General features: G+C 47.4%; 1 pseudogene; it reads left to right on the forward strand.

The window, feature by feature from the left end:
* The first annotated feature begins 11,129 nt into the window (after window positions 1-11,129).
* Ftl1-ps7 (ferritin light chain 1, pseudogene 7) lies at window positions 11,130-11,787 on the forward strand (annotated as a pseudogene).
* Window positions 11,788-12,602: the final 815 nt, after the last annotated feature.

Genomic DNA, 12,602 nt, shown 5'->3' on the forward strand with positions numbered 1-12,602 from the left:
ACCAGGTGTGCCTGACTCACTCTGAGGGGGTTCTTGCCCCCTCCTCACTCTAGTCTCTTCTCCTCTTATCTTGCTTCTTTACCCTCTTCCCTTCTCTCCCCATTCCCCTTCCCCTTCTCTCTCTACATGCTCATGGCCAGCCCCTACTCCTCTTCTCTCTCTCTCTCTCTCTCTCTCTCTCTCTCTCTCTCTCTCTCTGTCTCTACTACCCCTTCCAGTCCCCTCCCCATGCCCCAAATAAACTCTATTCTATCGTATACCGCCTGTGACACTTCCACCAAACATGTCCCTGGCTTCTTTTCTTTTTATAAAATACAACATCTACCCTCAGCAAATTCATGCACACACTCATGCACACATAACATCTCCACGCACGTACAGATGCACTCACATAATTACAAATGTCACACAGCACACACATTCACATTTACACAGCCCTTTACACTTACCCATGCATATACACCAATATTCATCTTCACTTTTTTACACTTTCTGAAGCTCTAGTGGAGGTCAGGAGGTCAACACCCAACATACATGAACTGATGGTAAACTGAGGTATGCCGTGACTTTTCGGAGTCTTACAGTGAGGACCCTCAACCTATTGCAAAGAAACCTAGTCTCTCTTCTGACTTTAACGCCCCTCCCCACACCCCTTATTCATGGGCAGGTGTTTGGCACCGGGCCCTTTTCTCAGGGGACCCTGTGGCACCTTGCATGCTAGCTCTCCCCCCACCCCCACCTCCGGAGCTGAGGACCAAACCCAGGGCCTTGTGCTTGCCGGGCAAGCACTCTACCACTGAGCTAAATCCCCAACCCTGGCACACTAGCTCTTAATAGTGTAACTCCTGCTGTTCGCTTCCCCTCTTCATCTATAATGTGGTTCTTCAGGTGGCTGAGGTCTACACCCTGACACTTGAAAAGGTTGGTGTTTGGGAGCTGCTCCTGTATCCTACTTGGTGTCAGAGCATCCATGACTCCCTAGGACAGTCATTGATAAAGCCAGTCACCCTGATCGGCAGGGCCACACTCCACTAACCCTCTCGTAATTATATTGATTTATGTTTTTGTGGGAACTGTGGGAAACCAATTGGAGAAGGAACCATGCAGCAAACAGGATTTTATGTTTATGCTCAGCGTCCAGCCACAGAACCCCGGAATAGACACCATAACCTGTGATAAAGGCTCTCGTTCTCAAAGTTCCTGGAGAAACCGAGGTTATGTAAGAGCACTTGGGCCAGGACATTCTGCTTCCTCCTGCTTCTTCCTCTGAAGTCTGAGGCCAGGGTTCAAGCCATCCAGTCCTCATCCTTTCCTGTTTGTCCATCTGCTCAGACCACTAGGGACTTACTGCTTGGCAATGTGATGGCCTCTGCTTTCATTCTGTGAACCTCTGAAAAAGTATCCCAGGGCAAGCAAACTGCCCCTCCTTCCATCTGCCATCCTGCCCCCCCTCCCCCCCATCAGGTGGCTGCAGCATCAGAAGGGCCTCTGCCCTAGAATCTCAACTATGTCCTTATCAGAACTCTCATCTCATCAAAGGCGGGACCAGAAAGAGGTCATTTACAGCCCCCTGAAGTTCCTCTCTAAGAGACTGGGGTGGGAGTAACGATGCGATTCCTTTTTAAATTTGCTTTTGTTTCTGTTGACACCCAAGTTTACAAAACAGTTCCTATCCAGCCTCAGGGATTGCTGGAAGGGTACTTGTAGAATGGCAACCTGGGAAAGTGGTAGAAGGGTGATCTTTACTTTTACATTGGTTTTTTCTTCATTGATTGATTTAAAAACACATACGTCTCCCTACTGGTGTTGGGGGTGTGTGGAATTCAGGCTCTTGTGCATGCTAAGGCTCTGAGTTACATCCCAGTCCAAAACTAAAGTCTTTTTTGAAGGATTTTTTTTAAAAGCACACTTGAAAGGGGATGCTGGAGAGATGACTCTACAGTTAAGAACAATAGCGGTGCGTACTGGGTTCATGTACTGCTCCAGCTCCCATGCGGTCCTTATCCAGATGCTATGTGGGGTGTTGTTTTCTTGCCCCCACTTCCATGAACATCCATCAGCAGGGCAATAATGCTTACTGAAGGGCAACACCTCCATCTGACCTGCTGCAAGGCATGACCTTGAAGATGAAGATCGCCTGGACAGGAGGCAGCATTCTCCAGCCCAGAAGACATGCTGGAGTGTTTTTTCACTCATGAAGCGTTTGTACAACACTAGTTGGCTTTGCTTCTTAGGTAGGGCTTAGGTTCAGGGAGGAAAAGACTGTCCAGCAGTTGCACAGTGGGAATCCTTCCCAGCATCTTTAAAAGGAAAAAGGTACTTCTAGTTTCAACTTTCCCACAGAGAGAGTCAGGCACACCCTGATAATATTCTCAGGGTTGATTTCAGCATTTATTTTTAGTTAGGGTCTTACAATGTAGCCCTGACTGGCCTGGAACTCACACAATAGACCAGGGTAGCCTCGAACTCATAGAGATCCACCTACTTCTGCATTCCAAGCACTGGAATTAAAGACATGTACCACCATGACTGGCAATTTGCATACATAAATCCAACTTTGGGATCGAAACACTCTTGTGCAAACATCACCCTGAACATTACCTCTAGCCCCCATTCTCTAGCTCCCCACCCCAATCCCAGTATAACCATACTCTTGCGAGTTACGTATTTTAGACAAATACAGTACTTCTTTTGCATGTGGCTTCTTTCATTCATACTCATGTTTGAGAAAGTCATAGATTGTCTGGCAGTCTCGTGCGATGACCGCATTGTGATTTACTGATCTACTCCGTGGGGAATGGGGCTTTGGTTAATTTACAGTTTTGAGCTCTTGCGTGAGTTACAGGAGATGAGCATTTTCACAGGCGTCTTGTGCTGAACATATCTATGCGTTTTCTTGGGTAGGTGCACGGGAGCGGAAAGGGCGTGCAAGCATTTACCTTTGCTTACTGGATACCACTAAGAATTTTTCAAAGTGGCCATAACCCATTTACATTCTCCTCAGTCCTGTATGAGAATCTCAGTGAGATTGAAATTGAGAATTCTACTTTTTTGCAAGATTCATATTGGACCGTAACCTGGAAACTTTTCTCAAACCCGAAGAGGATGAAATGGGTAGTTTTTCTGAAGCGTTGGAAGTGTCAGTCAATTTCCCCCTGCCACATATTTTTTTTTAAAGGACCCCATGGAAGAGACGAAGATACAGCATAGCCTTGGACTGAAGAAACAGGGACAGCAGAGGTGAAAAGGCTTTTACAAGACCTACCAGGCGCCTCCAGCTCACAGTAGCCACAGGGCTTGGAATTTAGGTCCCATGCAGATCTGAGAATTCCTTGGGTTCCTCAGGAAGGTCAAGTTCATATGCCTGCATCTCCACCGAACGCCCTGTTTCCAACAACAGAGTGTGTGGGATCTCCCATCCCTCAGGCATTAACTCCTTCCCTCTGTCCAGTCTCCTTTTATCAGTTGTTAGTTGCTGCTGCATAGATTAGAATGAGAAGTTTTCAGAGAGAGGGAGAGTTAAGCTGTAACATTCCCTAGGTGGGAAGACAGACCCTGGACCCTGACTAAACCAGCCTAGGTTTTAGGAGACTTATTTGGGCAGCATGGTCGACAGCAGTTTGGTGGCTTGGCATTGAATGTCATATCTTCCGATATAACCAAACTATTATTTTTACGTCTTCATTCATTCGTGTTTATGTGTGTGCATGCATACGGTAGTGTATTCGTGGAGGTGAGAGGCTAACCTGTAGAGTCAGTTCTCTGCTACCCTCTGCTGTGTGGTTTCCGGGAATTGACCTCAGGTTGTCATGTGTAGCTGAAGGATCTTGCTGTTTGGTCTCACTGACTGTGGATTGAGTTCTAGGCCTGGAACTCACTACGTAGCCAGACATGACAAACTTCAACTGCCTACCCCTCCCAGGCATCGGCATTACAGCTATGTGCTACCTTGTCCAGTTTTATCTGGTGCTGGGAATTTACCCCAGGCAAGCCAGTTGAGTCACATCCTTGGCCCTGACCGGACCACTTTGAGGAACTAAGGAGTGGCCCCATGAAGCCAGTGATAACCTTGAAGAAATTCACTAGGTGGTGTCAGTTATCTAGAACCAAGACCATGCCAGTCTGGCCAAATTAAAGAAAAGGAATAAAAGACCTCCCCCACACATTAGGAACGGTTGGATAAGGTGGTCTGATGATCCCCTGGGACCCTGGGAGACCAATACACTTGCTTGGAACCATTCAGTACACCCTTGGGTACCATTCAGTATACACTTGGATACCATTCAGTACACACTTGGGTACCATTCAGTGCACACTTGGATACCATTCAGTATACACTTGGGTACCATTCAGTACACACTTGGGTACCATTCAGTACATACTTGGGTACCATTCAGTATACACTTGGGCACCATTCAGTATACACTTGGGTACCATTCAGTATACACTTGGGCACCATTCAGTATACACTTGGGTACCATTCAGTATACACTTGGGCACCATTCAGTATACACTTGGGTACCATTCAGTATACACTTGGGCACCATTCAGTATACACTTGGGTACCATTCAGTATACACTTGGGTACCATTCAGTATACACTTGGGTACCATTCAGTATACACTTGGGTACCATTCAGTGCACACTTGGGTACCATTCAGTGCACACTTGGGCACCATTCAGTATACACTTGGGCACCATTCAGTATACACTTGGGTACCATTCAGTATACACTTGGGTACCATTCAGTATACACTTGGGTACCATTCAGTATACACTTGGGTACCATTCAGTATACACTTGGGTACCATTCAGTGCACACTTGGGCACCATTCAGTGCACACTTGGGTACCATTCAGTGCACACTTGGGCACCATTCAGTATACACTTGGGCACCATTCAGTATACACTTGGGTACCATTCAGTATACACTTGGGTACCATTCAGTGCACACTTGGGTACCATTCAGTATACACTTGGGTACCATTCAGTATACACTTGGGTACCATTCAGTACACACTTGGGTACCATTCAGTACACCCTTGGGCACCATTCAGTATACACTTGGGTACCATTCAGTGCACACTTGGGCACCATTCAGTACACACTTGGGTACCATTCAGTACACACTTGGGTACCATTCAGTATACACTTGGGTACCATTCAGTGCACACTTGGGCACCATTCAGTATACACTTGGGTACCATTCAGTGCACACTTGGGCACCATTCAGTATACACTTGGGTACCATTCAGTATACACTTGGGCACCATTCAGTACACACTTGGGTACCATTCAGTACACACTTGGGCACCATTCCGTGCACACTTGGGCACTATTCAGAAGACACTGCTTACTCCTTTGCCAGCATCTCTTCTCTCCCAGTGATGAGGGAGATGACAGAACCTTTTCCAGACATGCACGGAGGAGGAACACTCCCTGGGATCTCAGGACAGCAGGGCCGAGGGGGCAGAACCAGTCACCTCTGATGTGTCTGCTGCAAGTTCGGGCTGTGAAAGTAGCAATTAGGAGAATGTGTAAAAATACCCACTTTAGTATGAGCCAAACCTGTTGTAGTGAACTTTGATCTTTTCTAGGTTGTCAGTCAGTTAGGCAAGAATGTCCGTAATCTCTTGTCCGAACTTGAAGGTGTCCAGACAAAATATCAAAAAGGAGCTTGTTCATGCTTCTTGTCCGCTCCCCATCAGTCACTGGATTTACTTGACTATATATAATTTTTATTTGGGTGCCAGAGACAGAGCCCCTTGAGGAAGCTTCTTATTTTTTATTGTTTTTTTAAAAAAAGATTTATTTATTTTATATACATGAGTGCTTGGTCTTCATGCACACCAGAATCGGGAGTCAGATCCCATTACCGGCGGTTGTGAGCCACCATGTGGTTGCCTGGAATTGAACTCAGGATCTCTGGAAGAGTAGCCAGCGCTCTTCACCACTGAGCCATCTCTCCAGTCCTATTTTTTATTGTTTACACTGAGAAGCTCCTCTAATATTTCCCAAACTGGCAGGCCTTTACTCTTGTCCTTACAGACATGTAAGTAACTTGCCTTGACTGGTATTTGAGCTAGAGACTCTCTCCTATCTCTGAGAGCTTCTCATCTAACAAAGGCATTAAGGCAAACAACAATTCACAGTAAAGGGTCACAGAATTTCAAACTTCAGAAAAGACCACACAATGGGACTTCAGAGTCAGAAATACAAGCAGGTTGAGTCAGAAGAATCTACTAAGAAGGGCATCGTTTTGCTGGCTGGGTAGGATTTTTCACCCCTTCTACATTGTGACAGTGGAAAACCAGGCTTGGGGGATATGTCTTTAAGAATCTCCAAAAAACATTTTTTATACAATATATTTTTATCATGTTTTCTCCTCTCTCTGCTCCTTCCAGGCTTCACCTCCCTCCAGGCTCCACCCTCTCCAGGCCCCACCCCCTCCAGGCTCCTCCTCCCTCCAGGCTCCACCTCCTTCCAGGTTCTACCTCCTTACCCATCCAACTTCTTGTCCACTCTCTCATAACAAAACAAAAAATGAAAATCAAGACAAACAAAAAACAAGACAAAAATATCAAAGGAAAAATCAAATAAAACCAAGATCCCTTAAAAAATCATGGAGTTTTGTTTTGGCCACTCTGGGTCATGGGTTCTGCCTTGGAGTGTCATTGATGTACCCACTGATATTCATTGGAGAAAACCGATTTTCCCTTTCATGGAAGGTATCAACTTCAAATAACTTCTTGGCTAGGGTGGGATTTGAGTCCTTTCCCTTTCTCAGGGCTGGGATTTTGTCCAGTGCAGGACTTGTGGGTGCTGCCCACATAATATCAGTCCTGCTGTGTTGGCAAGACTCTGTTTCCTTGGAGTTGTCACCCACTGCTGCCTCCTCTTTCATGTTGACCCCTGACCCCTGGGGAGAGGGCATTGATGAAGACATCCCTTTTAGGACTGAGTGCTCCAAAGTTTCTCCCTCTGTGCACACTGTTCAACTGTAGGCCTCTGTGATAGTTCCCATGTTGTGGGTAGTGTTCCTACTACCCCACTTTAAGCTCTGGGCAGACCTCACCCTGGTTCCCTTGGATCCATGGATGAAAGACACACACACACACACACACACACACACACACACACACACACACACGCTCATTTTTAATATACTTTTTAGCCCAATGGCTAGGATCTTCTAAGCTTCCCCTTCTCTTCTCTCCCAGTTCAGCACCTCTAAATCTTCCCTCAACTTAGATGCCCAGTTGCCTTCTCTTTGCTCAGCACCTTAAATCAGCCCTCAGCTTAGTTGTGTTTCCAATCTCCCGACTGCTACCTCTGACCCAGTTGGGGAAGTGGCCAATGGCCACTCCACCTGAGATCTCACATGGCTGGTGACTTTCCCTCTGAAGCATGGCAAAATCTTTCCCTTTCCTGCATCCTACCCTGTTGTGGGTACCTGGAAGTCCCACCTCTTCCACCCAGCACTATCCCCTAGCATCTTTATTGACTGATCAAGAACCAAGTGGGAAACAGGGCCTTCAGGGTTCACACTCAGATCCTGATCAAAGCATCAGAACAACCCCCCACACTCCCATCTACTGCAAGAAAGTTCTCGAGTGAGGGTTGGTCAATGCACTGACCTGAGCCTCATGTGGTTGCTGGGGGAGGTGTCCCTGGTAGAGAAGGGTCTTGCAAGTCAGTAGATATCACAAAGAAATGGCGATGGGCTCCTCAGGACAAGTTTGTTCTTGCAGGGCACCGTCGCTCAGACTCCAGCCTCTTGTCTCTGTCCTGCCTTTGTAGGGGAGGGTCAAGGTGGCTTGTCTTTGTCTCTCAGGAGAGAATTGGCAAAACTTCTTTTTAAACTATGGATCTTGACATATTGTAGATCATATTGTGGATCATAGTGTGGATCACAGGGTGGTGGATCATAGGGTGGATCAGCACACTAGTACATAGCTAACCCTGATGAGGCCCTGTGTCAAACCCTTGTGCTGATTGGTTTTAAATGTCACCTCACCACAGCCCAGAGTCCCCTGGGGAAGGAGTCCTAACAGAGAAGGCACCTTCTCAGAGGTCAACATGGAAGTAGGGCTCCATCTGCGGTCTTTGATGACAAACAACAGAAACAGATGCTAATACGTAAGAAAAGAAGAGTTATAGAAGGGTGGGGAGGACGATCCCAGGAATCACAGGGCAGCTGAGGAGGCTGTGTTAACAGACAGCTTGGGGGCTGGGGGACTGGGAACTGGGTTTTGAGGACTGGGATCTGGGGTCTTCCTGACCCATAAGGAAGAGCCACTCAACCCTTCGGCTCAAGTGGATTTCCATAGCAGGGAAGGAGTTTCTGGTTGGTGTAGCCTGGTCATGTGCTGTTTCCTGAAGTGGAACAGGATGGAGAGCTGGCAATCCTACAGGAAATCAGGGGAGGCTGGAGAAGAACCTGTGGGTAAGGGTAGCCAGTGAAGCAAAGCGGAGCATGCTAAGGGAAGAGCATCCATCAGTTGAGTCCATGGAGAAGCAGCTTGGGATTAGCCTTGTTTATCCTTTCTTGTGGCGCCAAGCAACCTGTGACAAGGGCTGGGCATGCTACCACATACCCTTAATCCCAGCACTTAGGAGGCAGAAGCAGGCAGATCTTTGTGAATTCTAGGCCAACCTGGTGGATATAGCAAGTTCTAGTCTAGCCAGAGCTACACAGCGAGACCCTATCTAGGAAGTAAATAAATAAAAGCTGAGCAGGGGCGGCAGACATCACGGATGCCCCTGTTATGCCCAGTTCTTCCCCTCTCTGTGTTTGCCAGTGGTTTTCCCATGGTGAATATCTCAGACTCTGCCATTAGTTATTGCTTGGCACATGGTCAGGCTTGTGGGAAGTCTAGGCTCGCTGGGGAGTGTGTACCTTGGGAGTGGCCTACAACCAGTGTCAGAAGGAATATCTCAGCAACCTTGTCCTGTGGTGCAGTCACAGAGAAGTCTCCACCGTGACAAAGACACAGTCACACAGAGCAGTAAGCCGCTCTTCACAGCATGTTAGAGATTCCCCCTTTTGCCAGCTTTACTCTTCTGTTTCTCTGACTTCCATTCAAATCTTTGTAAGAGATTCGCTGCCTGAGTGATGGGCAAGGAGGAAGGAGCAGCTGGTAGTCATCACTAATCTCACGAAGAAGAGCAGTGCTATGAGGTAGCCCCCAGGCATCTGCCTGACTCACATTCTTGTGTCTGTCTCTCCCCTCCTGCCTTGCCCTCCCCACCTCTGGACCTTCCAACATTATCACTGCTGGTCTCAATGAGTGTGCATGTCCAGCATGGCGATTCGTTCTTCAGTAGTCTAAAGAGACTTGGTGCAGCGTGCAGACACTGCCTGCCCTCCTCACAGCCTGTGATCATGATAGCTCTTGGCTGCTTGGATGGTCTCTCCTGTGAGTTTGCTCCCTACCTGAGGATATGAGATGTCTACAGCTGGTCTCGCTCTCTCTCTTTTTTAAGATTTATTTATTATATATAAGTACACTGTACTTGTCTTCACATCATTAGAGGGCATCAGATCTCATTACAGATGGTTGTGAGCCACCATGTGGTTGCTGGGATTTGAACTCAGGACCTCTGGAAGAACAGTCAGTGCTCTTAACCACTGAGCCATCTCTCCAGCCCCCTACAGCTGGTCTCTTAGAAGGCAATGCAGATTGTTCCTGAAGTACATAGCTGGAGGGATAATGTCTAGGACGGGACCTTGCCTCAGAGTGAGCTCACGTAAACACGGGGCTAAGGATGGGTTGCTTTTGTTCCTCCACGTTGGTAGTTGGTAGGCGGGACCTCAAAGTCTGGCTCTTTGCTCTAATCCACAGAGGCACCCCCATCACTGTTGGGGTTCCCAACATGCTGGGCTTCTCTTTCTGCCATTCTACAAACAAGCCACCTGTTCTCCTTCCAGGTGGCTTGGTCTCTGCTGCCACAGTCACTTGAGGGACCCTCTGTGTCTTCCACAAAGCTGTGAAGGCCATCCCCATGTCCTCTCTCTTTAGCAGACTTTACTGCAGTTGGTTGCAGGCCACACCAATCTCCCCATCAGAATGTAAACTATGACAAGGCCAGATGTGTAACCCTGGATTCCCTAGGTCACTAGAGCTCCATAAATTCTTTTATGTTTTAAATGAGTAATGAACGGTTTGTAAAAAGAGCCTCCCCTTTTATTGGGATTAGATCTTTCCAGAAGGGATATGCTAGAGAAATTGTCTCTCTTGAGATCTTGATTTAATATAAGGCTTCCTGAGAGATGGCCTGCACTAAACCACATAGCAGGCAGTAAGTAGGAGGAAATCTGGAACAGCCAGGAATGATGGCACACGCCTTTAATCCCAGCACTCAGGAGGCAGAGGCAGGTAGATCCCTAAGTTCGAGGCCAGACTGGTCTACAGATCGAGTTCCAGGACAAGCGGGACTGCGCAGAGAAACCCTGTCAAGAAAACAAAACAAAACAACAACAATAGCAAACAAACAACAACAATAAAGAAATCCAGAACTATTTCCTAGTTCATACCTGGAGGTTCTATGGAGAAATGAGCTGTCTGTGGCCAGAAGTGAGCTCTCCTTTAGACGCGTCTAAGAGATGTAAGGGACTCAGGCACTTGCCATGCATGGGTCAGTCCTGAGACCCCCATGGTGGGAAGAACTGACTCCCACCAATTTCTCTCTGTGTTCCAGACATGCACACACGTACATGCACATCCATATACACAAAATAAAGATTTGTATAGTTTTTTAATAAAGTCATGTGATAAATGTCCTTCAAATGAAAAATCTGGGTAGAACATTTGTGCGCATGTGACCATCTTCGAAGGGAACGCGACCACATTCGGCTTTTCCTGATGATATTGTCAAGTCAAGAACCTTTGGCAACTGCAGCTTCTGTACACTCCATCTCTCTAAGAAACTGGTGTAGAAGCAGCACTTTGGAGATCCCGTGGCTCTGTATCTCGCTTCAACAGTGTTTGGACAGAACAGACCTGGGAACTTCCACTTTATTAACTTCCAGCCACCTTACGAGTCTCTTCAGTCTCAGCCTCCAGGACCATCTCCTTGCTGCCTTCGACGGACCACTTTTGCACTTAACCCTATACTCCAGACCAGTCATGACCTCTCAGATTCGTCAGAATTATTCCACCGAAGCGAACCGCCTGGCCAATTTGCACCTGCGGGCCTCCTACACCTACCTCTCTCTGGGTTTCTTTTTTGATCCGGATGAAGTAGCTTTGGAGGGTGTAGGCCATTTCTTCCACGAATTGGCTAAGGAGAAGCTCGAGGGCATCAAGTGTCTCCTCTCTTCCAGAATGTGCATAAGCCATCTCAAGTGAGTGGGGTAAAACCCTGGAGGCCATGGAAGTGCCTTGGCCCTGGAGAAGAACCTGAACCAGGCCCTCTTGGATCTGCATGCCCTGGGTTCTGCCCTCACAGACACTCACCTCTGTGGCTTCTTGGAAAGTCACTTCCTGAATAAGGACGAGCAGCTCACCAAGAAGATGGGCAACCACTTGACCAACCTCCATAGGATGGCAGGGCCATAACCAGCGCAGACTGGCGTGGCCCAGGCATCTCTGGGCGAGTATCTCTTTGAGTGCCTCACTCTCAAACAGGACTAGGCCTCTGCGCCTTCCAAGGGGCTCCCTCCTCTGCTCTGCACCAACCGCCTCAGCACCTCCACCCGAATGAACCTCTAACGCCACTAGGCAGCTTTGTAACCACGCTGGAGCCTCTCCCAAGTCTTGGACCAAGTAAAATTAAAGCTTTTTGAAACAGGAAAAAAAAAAGAAAGAAAAGAAAAGAAGGAAGGAAGGAAGGAAGGAAGAAGGAGAGAAAGAAAGAAAGAAAGAAAGAAAGAAAGAAAGAAAGAAAGAAAGTGGTGTAGACTTGTGAAAAGAGAAGATACTATTATTAACACCATAGAAAGACTGTGTTCTCAATGGACAGGTAGGTGTTGGCTAAGTAATCCCGACGTCTCCTTCAGGAGAGGTCTAGACAGCAGCACAGCTGGGATGCTAACTCCTTGCACTGCTCTTGCACGGGATTTACACAAGCATCACAGAGCAGCTAGTCACACCCCCCATTCCATTCTTAGCATGTACTGCGTTGTGATCATGACCTGGAGCCCCATGCTTCTGAAGCCCATTTAATCTTCATGGAGACACTGGAGAGAAGGAAGACATTTGTGCCTTTTAGACTCATCCTGGAATCCTGGGAATCACACGACTAACAGCAACTGTAAAAACCAATGCGGTTACAGACAAAGCAGAGAAAGACAGTGCTTGTGGGAAAGAGTAGTTACAATTTAGATCGTGTCAGGAAATGGTTAAGAAAATGATTAGGAATAGGATGCCAGTCGGTGCTTCTGAAGGATCTGAGGACGCTGAATAGATATTCTGGGGAAGTCTTCTGGACAGCTGTACAGAGCTTTCAGAAGGCTCCATGACACAGTGCTTAGTGGGTTCTGTCAGAATGCCCAGGCTGGAGAATTGGGGTAAGGGGGCAGAAGAGCGTCCCAGAATACCATGGAACCTTGTGAATCGCACTAATACCTCCCCTTTACATACTGGTCAGACTGACCTCAC

This window comes from Rattus norvegicus, chromosome 7, assembly GCF_036323735.1.
Source record: "Rattus norvegicus strain BN/NHsdMcwi chromosome 7, GRCr8, whole genome shotgun sequence".
Taxonomy (NCBI): domain Eukaryota; kingdom Metazoa; phylum Chordata; class Mammalia; order Rodentia; family Muridae; genus Rattus; species Rattus norvegicus.